This window comes from Maylandia zebra, linkage group LG2 (assembly GCF_041146795.1).
Source record: "Maylandia zebra isolate NMK-2024a linkage group LG2, Mzebra_GT3a, whole genome shotgun sequence".
NCBI classification, from domain to species: domain Eukaryota; kingdom Metazoa; phylum Chordata; class Actinopteri; order Cichliformes; family Cichlidae; genus Maylandia; species Maylandia zebra.
The window spans coordinates 28,814,111-28,824,193 of record NC_135168.1 but is presented as its reverse complement, the minus strand read 5'-3'; positions in this window follow the sequence as shown (position 1 = coordinate 28,824,193).

The window sequence follows — 10,083 nt, the reverse complement described above, 5'->3', positions numbered from 1 at the left end:
TAAGAGCTGAGGAGAGTCCCAGATGAGGGCTCGCCCAGCAGCCGCGGAGCAGAAGTCAGGGGGAGTTGCAGTGACGCGCCCGTGAGCTCCGCCGGCCCCCAGCTGCGCCTGAGTGACCGAGCCCTAGGCCGAGAGGCCGGGGGCACCCCACCTCCAAAGGGGCCCGAGCGAGCCCCAGGCCCCAGGCCCCGACAAGCGGCCGCCAAGGAGTGAGCCGGTGTGTACCCGGACGCCCACCCCCAGACACAAAGAACCACCAACACACCGACACCTGAGGGAGTCCGCCACCGGCAGGGGAAGTGGTGGTGGGTGGAGATAGGCCTCCAAACCTTGGAGGGCCTGAGGTGTCCCCAGAGAGGTGGCGTCTGATACCCAACCTGACATATAGACACAGACATACAGGCACACACAGACACAAACATCCATTCCCACCCTCATGCTCTCATATGCACCCACTCCACACTCAACCAACGTGGAGACAAACATAAAGAGACGCTGTACACACAATCACACTCCCCAAGCGTACTCTACAAGGGTGATGCATCTGAAGCTGGAGGTAACTGCCAAGATTGCTCAAAGAAGATAAACATTATTTTAGCAGCCTGTCATAAAAAAGTCATCTCCAATGATTCTGGTCCCCCACTAATAAGCTTACCTACCTGTTTAATGATCACATGATTTTCCAGTCATTTATTATCAGACAGAACTGACACTGTAAGTGGGAACAGGCCACTCAGTCCGAGGAAACACAAAATGACTTCACTGCGTTTCAAGATTTCAACACATCTGTGCAGATTGCACATCTATAATCCTTCACTCTACGCAGGCAGATACCTACATAACACAACTGCAGTACTATCAATCTTCCATAAGCTTTTGCAACTACGTTTTGCAAGGTCAAGCACATCCTGTCAATCAATCTGGAATCAGACTGTTCTGGATTTACAAAGAAAATCTATAACCTGGCAATGTCCTCCTGTTTCCTCTTTTTTGTTGTCTTGACAAAGACAACCCTCCTCTCTCACCTCATGTCCCTTGGTAATAGCACATTAGTCTGTAGGACATTAGTCAGTAAAAATGAAAGCATATGGCGCGTAATATTTACTTGTAATGAGCCTGAGAATCATCATGCACGGAAACCAAATTATGAGTGCCTCATTTTGTGGCAGCCCAATAAATATTTTACCCTGTAAAAGTATGGATGACATCGGAGGATGAGAGAGCCACCTGTTCTTGTCTGCTAAATGATTTACCAGATGTCTTGTCTTCTTTCTATTCTGTCTTCTGCTCCTTCACTCATTTCGCTATTTTTTAGGTCCACAGAAGAGGAGGCGAGAATTTCTAATAAAAACAGAGAGAAAATGGAGACGATGTAGGGAGTCTCCAGCTAATGTAGGGGCATCAACAGTGAGCATGGAGGACATTTACAAACCTTCTTGAGCATCCTTCACACTACTGCACAACCCAGGCTTGGATACCAAATATTTCTGCCCATTCACTTAAGTGCTACAATCCACCACTGCTGCTAAACATCATGCATCACTGATGCTAACGCACTTTCACTGTCACACCTTTTGTTGCTTCTGTGCATTTTCTATCTCAGTGCAATTTTTATGTACTGTAGAAATTTCATATTTTGCAAATTCTCCAAATATGGCTTAAATAAACAAGTATTGCACCAGTTAGGAGACAAGTAGAAAACATCATTTAGTGCAGTTATAAGCACGTGCATAGTGAGTTATCGGCTTTAATTTGAGAATGTCAAAAAGTTTAAAACTGCCCTTTAAAGTTTAATGACAAGTGGTTTTAAAGCTTCTTTGAAAGAAGGGTTTCTAAAATCACTCATTAACTTCATTAATACTCTCATTACACCAAATTTAACAAGCAGGAACTTTATCAATAATGAGAAATTGAGCAATTGAGCTGTTGCTTTAGGTAAGCCTCAAAGTCAAGCTCAGAGGCATCTTCTGGGAGATCAGCTGATATAAATGGACAGTGATCAATAACAGCTGATTGTTCAGCAGATATACTTGGAAACATGCAACTATCAAATCTTTTATCGACACGCTTTTAGGATGCTTTAGCATCAGAGCTACAGGTACAGGCCCATCTGGCAGCCAAAACAGAACTACATCTCATTAACATGTTTGAGCAACGCAGATAGTTGCTGTGGTATCGGAGGCAATAATCAACTTTTTTTTGACAGCTGCCAGAAAGACACAGAGTGTGGCATCAACATGTGAGCACACCTAACCCTGCCTTTCTCCACAGCTAACCGGGCTAACCGAGTTCACTTTGAGAAGCAAGGCAAATAAACTTGCCTTGCTTGGACAGTATAACGCACTTGTTTCTGTCTGTTTCTGTTCTGGTTTGGACTTCACCATCGTGCTCTTGTCCTTTTGTGCAATAAAAAAAAATATTGTCTATAACATGAACACGAGCTGAAATCAGCTGATTGTAGCAAGTGGAAGTGAACCAGGAAGCAGGATCGATCGGCAAGCAGACTAAGAATTACAAGACTAAGAAGTACAAGGAATTGGGCTCGATCCCCATTCCTAATACTCGGTCAACTTTACTGTGATGACATGACGATTATGTGACAAATTAATACTACTGGAACTTTTCTGGCCCCACACCATCCAAGTCCAGGTCAACAAAACGTACTTTTTGCGATAAACAATGAACAATTTCTTAGATATCGTTCACCTCCCACACAGTGGCATTATTAACCAATCCAGATTGGAAATCATGTAGATGTGCATAGTTTGAAAGCTCTAATCAAATGTGTTGAAGTGAATGAAACCAAATGTAAGCTGTATTAACATGGCTCCTTTTGGACTGCAGGATGCATCTCATGAAAAACAAGCCTGATGTTACACAATGACCACTGAAACGAACAAAAATATATATTAGTAAGAGACCCAAGTTTGACCAGTTGTCTTTTTCACTTTCTTCAATATTATTACTTTTTTTTTTTAAAGTTATGTTTTAATTTACCAATGTGCCTTCAGTTTTAATTGCTGTCTGGTCAGTTTTTAAAAATGATAGAAAGTTAAGTTTAAACGTTTTCCATATTCACAAGAAGGAAAACTGTGGACATTGTGTACATTATATGACAGGATAGGAAGGATATCAATAATTACCAGTGTACTGTTGAACATATAGAGTCTGTCTTTTCCCACCTCTGCAGCAGCCTTTGTTTAAAAATAAGACATTGTTACAGCGCTGTTAGCTTATAACATATTGTTTATCACTGTTGTTACATTGTACCTTTACATTTCTGTATGTGATGTGGACACATAGTACCATCTCTTTTACTTTACACATTTGCACAGGAAAACATACACAGTCAGCCCTCACACACAAATCTACAGAGGTACTCAAAGAAACAATGGCATCTCAAAAAATAAGTAAAAGTCATGAGCTTGCATACTCACACACACACACATACATACACACACACACACACACACACAGTTGTTCACACATGTAGATCACTTTTAAACAAATGGAGAGATGGCATTTTGACATTAAGAGTAAGAGAAATACACAAATCCCTCCCACTATACCTGGGATTTCAGCCAACACACACAAACACACTCTGTCTCTGTGACTCTTGGGAGTACAGGAGCTCAGATGATGTGTGTGTGTGTGTGTGTGTGTGTGTGTGTGTGTGTGTGTGTGTGTGTGTGTGTGTGTGTGTGTGTCCACCTCCTCATGTCCTGAAAAGCTGTCTTTTCTGTTTTTCCTGTTCCTTTCTCTTCCTGTCGCTTGTTCTTTCTCGTCTTTGTCTCCTTTCCTTCCTTTGAGTCTCCTTTACATTCTTTGCACTTGGCCACGCGTCTTTCTGCCTCCTCCTGCCAGCAGCAGCTGCACTCTTCTCCTGGATGAAGCGAATAAAACAGTCACAACTGCAACAGGACTAAGTGTTATTGCATTCACCGGCCTGACACTAAATGCTGTGTTTTGTTTGAACTGAAAACGGGACGAGATTTTGAGATTTCATCCTGTAAAATGAAAATCAGTAAAAGCAAGGAGTATGCACGTGTGAATGAGAGAGGGGCAGGTAGAAAGTTGGACATGCAAGGAGGAGAGAAGGCAGATCATCTGGGCTTAGCCATCCAAAGTAGGAGACAGTGGAGAAGAGAGTGAGGCAGGATGGAGTGGGTGGAGACAAGCGTCGGGGTGATTTGTGATACAAGGATAGCAGCAAGAGTGAAGGGGAAGGTTTACAAGCCTGTAGTGAGAGCTTCTATGATAAATGGTTTGGAGGTGATGGCAAAACTGTAAGCAAAGTTGAAGATGTTCACTTGAGTGATCAGGATGGACAGGATTAGAAAGGGGTACATCAGAGGGACGGCTCAGGTGGAGCGGTTTGGAGACAAAAGAGGTAAGGATAAGATGCTTTTGACACTGGAGGGATATGCTGGATTTTGAATATGGAGCGGCGAGGAAGGTGGAAAGAGGAAGAACACAGAGACGATTCATGGATGTACTGAAGGAGACATGCAGAGTGCTGCTGTGACAGGTAGACACAGCAGCAGGTGAGCCTCTGTGGGTAAAAGAAGAGGCAGCAGATTAAAATGCCTGTATTAGTCAAAAAAGTCTACAAACTGAACAACATTAAATCAATTTCCGAAGCACATTTGTAAGCCCTTCTCTTGTCTCTCATGTCTTTTTTTCTTGTCTCACAAAAAATGTAATTTGACCAAATTAAGATTCAGTATTTTGCACAAGGAGACTTTAACATGCAGACCTGACTGTCCACAGGTATTATTAAAGATGGAGGTCATTACTGTGGCCTCATCTACTGTCTTCTCAAGTCTAGATATGAGTTTTCCACTCTACCCAGCTTGGTTGCAAAAAAACCCTCTTATTAGCCAGTGAGCTTTCATACCACATATAATCCTCTATTTCGAAATATAGTATGACTAAGATTTGCAAAGTGGATTTAATTTTTTATTCAATATGACCCAAAATGAGCGAGTGAACCCAAACCCAGCAGGAAAGCATTTACAGAGGTCAAGACAGAAAGCACATAAACTTCTCATGAACCATAGTTTTCACCATCTAGTGACCAAGATCTGTCAGACTACAGGTTTATGGTGATAACACACTGGCTTCATTTTACCAGGAAGCTCGTTCCATGTTTCATCTGTCTGAGTATACCTGAGTTCTCCACTTGTAGCTTTCACCATGCACATAGCTTTGGTGTTTGTTTGATTGCAATTAGGGAGGTGAGGTGTTGTTTTTATTCTGATTTTGTGTCAGTTATCTTCGGTATGTTTCTTGGTTTCTTGGTTCATGAAGTTGAATCCTAAATCTTACATTTTAATAGGCATTCAAAAACTTTACTCAAATATTGTTTCCAACTCAAAAGACTTTTAACAGTCAATATCTGTTTTCTAACTCTGATTGAGCGCTCAGTATGCTAACTCACCTCTTTCTGTGTTTCTCTTCCTCTGAAAGGTATTCTCACGGTTTTTCTCACTTCACTTCTCATCCTTTTCTTCACCCCACTCCATCTCAGTCTCCTTCTCTCCTTTTATGAAAAAAGGTATCACCTCTTCTCAAGGATGTCCTGGATTTGCAGCTACGCTATCACCATGGGGACTGTTACCAGGGAGATAATGAGCGAGAGCGATACAGAGCGACCAATGGTTGATGTGGAGGTGGCAGCGAAGGGGTGACTCCAGTTTGATGTGGCCTTCTTTGGCTCAGTGGGACATCAGTGTTGAATAATTACAGAGAAACAAACAGTGTATGAACTGGTATAAAGATGATCTAATGAAAATAAGAGAAAGAAATCAGGGGGCATTCCTGTTAAACAAAGGTAATAACAAAGGGAATGGCAGGTGGATAATAGTGCCTGATGTATATTTTAAAGGCTATGCAGTTAGTGGCTCAAAGATGTGAAGAGACAGAAAGATGAGACCGGCTGAGGAAGGGAGGAAAACTGTGGCAGAGATGACTCAGGGAATAGAGTGAGGATGCTATGATAAGAGGAGAAATGATGAAAAGGAAATGAGAGATACAAAAACTGAGGGGGGTATAAGTCTGTGGTGGTAGAGAGGAGAGAAGAAATACTGCTGTAGGTGTGTAACAACAATAAGGTTGTTACATACAGCGCACACACAGTCCTCCACACAGAGCGATGGCAGAGATTTTATTTTATTTTACTCTACCCTGTCAGCAAAGAGAAAGAGACTTTAATTTTTAAAGAAAAGTTTGTTTAGGAAGGTTTGAACATACAGCTGCTTAGATGATAGCTACATCTCTAAAGATGACTTCTAAACGTGTTGTTAAGTCTAATGTGTAATAACTGATAATAGTGAAAGAAAAACTAATATCTCTTTTATGAACATATTAATATGGAAATGTAGAACCTTCATTAATGAGTAATTGAATCTGATAGGCAAGTTAATGCAATATTACTTCATGCACTGCGGCCGGGTGTTGCTTCAAGGTGACAGCAGGAGAGACTTGCTCAGTACTAAGAAAATATTGTCTCCCCATGGCTCACTTAAACCCTCAATGCATCATTTTTAGCTTCTGATTGCTGTGATGTGTTCATACTGCAGGTGTCAATAAAGTTGAGGGAACCTTAGCATCTAAGTACTCTGGCAGGTACTACAGAGGATAAACAAGCATCAACAGAGTAATGTTTGCAACTGATGGGTGATTTCAAATATTTCCACCAAACACAAACTGTTTATGTGCAGTTTGGACTGCAATGTGTCTGCAAGCTAAGCATGCAGGGGCTGTACTGCACACACACACACACACACACACACACACACACACACACACACACACACACACACACACACACATGCATATGTATGTATGTGTGTATATATATTTAATATACATATATATATATATATATATATATATATATATATATATATATATATATATATATATATATATATATACACATATATATATATATATATATATATATACACATATATATATATATATATATATATATATATATATATATATATATATATGAGATCTCATCCCATGGGGTCAAAATGATCATGAGAACGGTGAGCAAAGATCCCAGAACCACACGGGGGGACCTGGTGAATGACCTGCAGAGAGCTGGGACCAAAGTAACAAAGGTCACCATCAGTAACACACTACAACGGCAGGGAATCAAATCCCGCAGTGCCAGACGTGTTCCGCTGCTGAAGCCAGTGCATGTCCAGGCCCGTCTGAAGTTTGCCAGAGAGCACATGGATGATACAGCAGAGGATTGGGAGAATGTCATGTGGTCAGATGAAACCAAAGTAGAACTTTTTGGTATAAACTCAACTCGTCGTGTTTGGAGGAAGAAGAATACTGAGTTGCATCCCAAGAACACCATACCTACTGTGAAGCATGGGGGTGGAAACATCATGCTATGGGGCTGTTTTTCTGCCAAGGGGACAGGACGACTGATCCGTGTTAAGGACAGAATGAATGGGGCCATGTATCGTGAGATTTTGAGCCAAAACCTCCTTCCATCAGTGAGAACTTTGAAGATGAAACGAGGCTGGGTCTTCCAACATGACAATGATCCAAAACACACCGCCCGGGCAACAAAGGAGTGGCTCCGTAAGAAGCATTTGAAAGTCCTGGAGTGGCCTAGCCAGTCTCCAGACCTCAACCCCATAGAAAATCTGTGACGGGAGTTGAAAGTCCGTGTTGCTCGGCGACAGCCCCAAAACATCACTGCTCTCGAGAAGATCTGCATGGAGGAATGGGCCAAAATACCAGCTACTGTGTGTGCAAACCTGGTAAAGACCTATAGTAAACGTTTGACCTCTGTTATTGCCAACAAAGCTTATGTTACAAAGTATTGAGTTATATTTTTGTTATTGACCAAATACTTATTTTCCACCCTGATTTACGAATAAATTCTTTACAAATCCTACCATGTGAATTCATGGATTTTTTTTTCACATTCTGTCTCTCACAGTTGAAGTGTACCTCTGGTGCAAATTACTGACCTCTGTCATCATTTTAAGTGGGGGAACTTGCACAATCGGTGACTGACTAAATACTTTTTTGCCCCACTGTATATATATATGCATTTGTATATATACATATGCATTTGTATATAAGAGTATGCTTGTGTATATATGGATGTCTTTTAAACATGCTATACAAATAAAGCTGACTTGTCTCGACTTCTAACATCCTTACTAACCTGCTCTCTCCTCTCTGATTCATCCCAAGTCCTGACTGTCTATAGAACAGACAGAGAAAGAAGCCACAGAAACAATAGGTCAGAAAGTTAGAAACAGGACTTCATCATATACAAGCAGGAATGTTTCTCTTCCCCTGCCAGTGGCGGTCTCCCTCAGGTATCGGTGCGTTGGTGGTTCTTTGTGACTGGGGATGGGCGTTCGGGTACACACCGGCTCACTCCTTGGCGGCCGCTTATCGGGGCCTGGAGCCTGGGGCTCGTTCGGGCCCCTTCGGAGGTGGGGTGCCCCCGGCCTCTCGGCCTGGGGCTCGGTCACTCAGGCACAGCTGGCTGCCGGCGGAGCTCACGGGCGCGTCACTGCAACTCCCCCTGACTTCTGCTCCGCGGCTGCTGAGTGAGCCCTCATCTGGGACTCTCCTCAGCTCTTACTGGGACAGTGGCGCGGCTGCCCCTCTGTTGGTCTTCCTTGGTCTCTTGTGTTCTGGGGGCCTCTGGATGTCTGGAGTTTTGATCTCCTCCATACCTGCTTCATACCCTGGAGGACGGGGCTGTGGCTCCCCACACTCCCTAGCAGATCGTTACATGGAGAAACCTTTGGAATGCAAGCATGCTGATCCACACAGGTATGCACACAGGTGTACACACGGGTATTCACAGACGCGGACTACAGCTTTCTTGGCTGCTGCCTCAAAGCACATTGTGCGCTGTCTATCTTCCGTGCTGCACAATATCGTTTATTATTTAGTATCTACTGCTAGCTAGTTTATTGTGATGGTGCCGTTTTTTTTTATTATGTTGCTCTTTGTTGTTTGCTTTCTCTTCTGTTTTTTTTCTCCATACAGGTGACCCAGGTGTTTTGTTTTTTTTGTTTTTTTGTTTTTCTTTCTTCCCCCCCTTCTTCTCCCCTTTGGTTTTCTTTCTCTCCCTCTCTTTCTTTCATTCTTTCTCCCTGTCCTATCCCCCAGTCATGTCTGTCCCGTTTGTAGCAACTGAAAATAAAATAAATTCATAATTATAATAAAGGTCAATCAAATGGACCAATATGGCAAGGCCATGATGATCCACTTGGTAAAATAAATCCGCTTGGCATCTTTCTTGGCCAACAATTGGACAACAATTCTGATGGCTAAAGATCCAAACGGGACACAAAAAAAAACAAAAAACAAAAAAAAAGGAATATTTCTTGTCTGTCAGCTGTGATTTGTTTTTTTTTGTTTTTTTTGTTTTCTTTCCGCCTGTCCCATTTGGTTCTTTAGCCATCAGAATTGTTGTCTGAAGACCAACAAGGATACCCAATGGATTTACTTTGCCAAATGGATCATTGTGGCATTGCCGTATTGGTCCATTTGGTCGATCTTTGTTTTTATTATTTATTATATTTTATTTTCAGATGTTACAGACGGGACAGACATGAGTGAGAGATAGGAAAGGGAGAAAGAAAGAGGAAGGAAAGGAAAAACAGAAGGGGAGAGGGACAGTGAGAAAGGGGGGGAGAAAAAAATAAAAATCTCCTGGATCACCTGTTGAGAGAAGAATAGAAAACAAGCAAAAAAAGACAAAAAAAAACAAAAAAAACAAAGCAACATACTAAACACAACACCATCGCATTAATCTAGCTAAGTGTAAACAGCAGTAAATACTAAATATTCAATGTTGTTGTGCAGCACGCAGGACAGATGTGCTTCGAAGTAGCAGCCAAGAAAGGTGTAATTTGGGTCTACGAGCAGTGAACACCCGTGTGCATACCTGTGTGGATCAGCATGCTTGTATTCCAAAGGTTTCTCCATGTAACGATCTGCTAGGGAGTGTGGGGGGGCCACAGCCCCGTCCTCCAGGGTGTGAAGCAGGTATGGAGGAGATCAAAACTCCAGACATCCAGA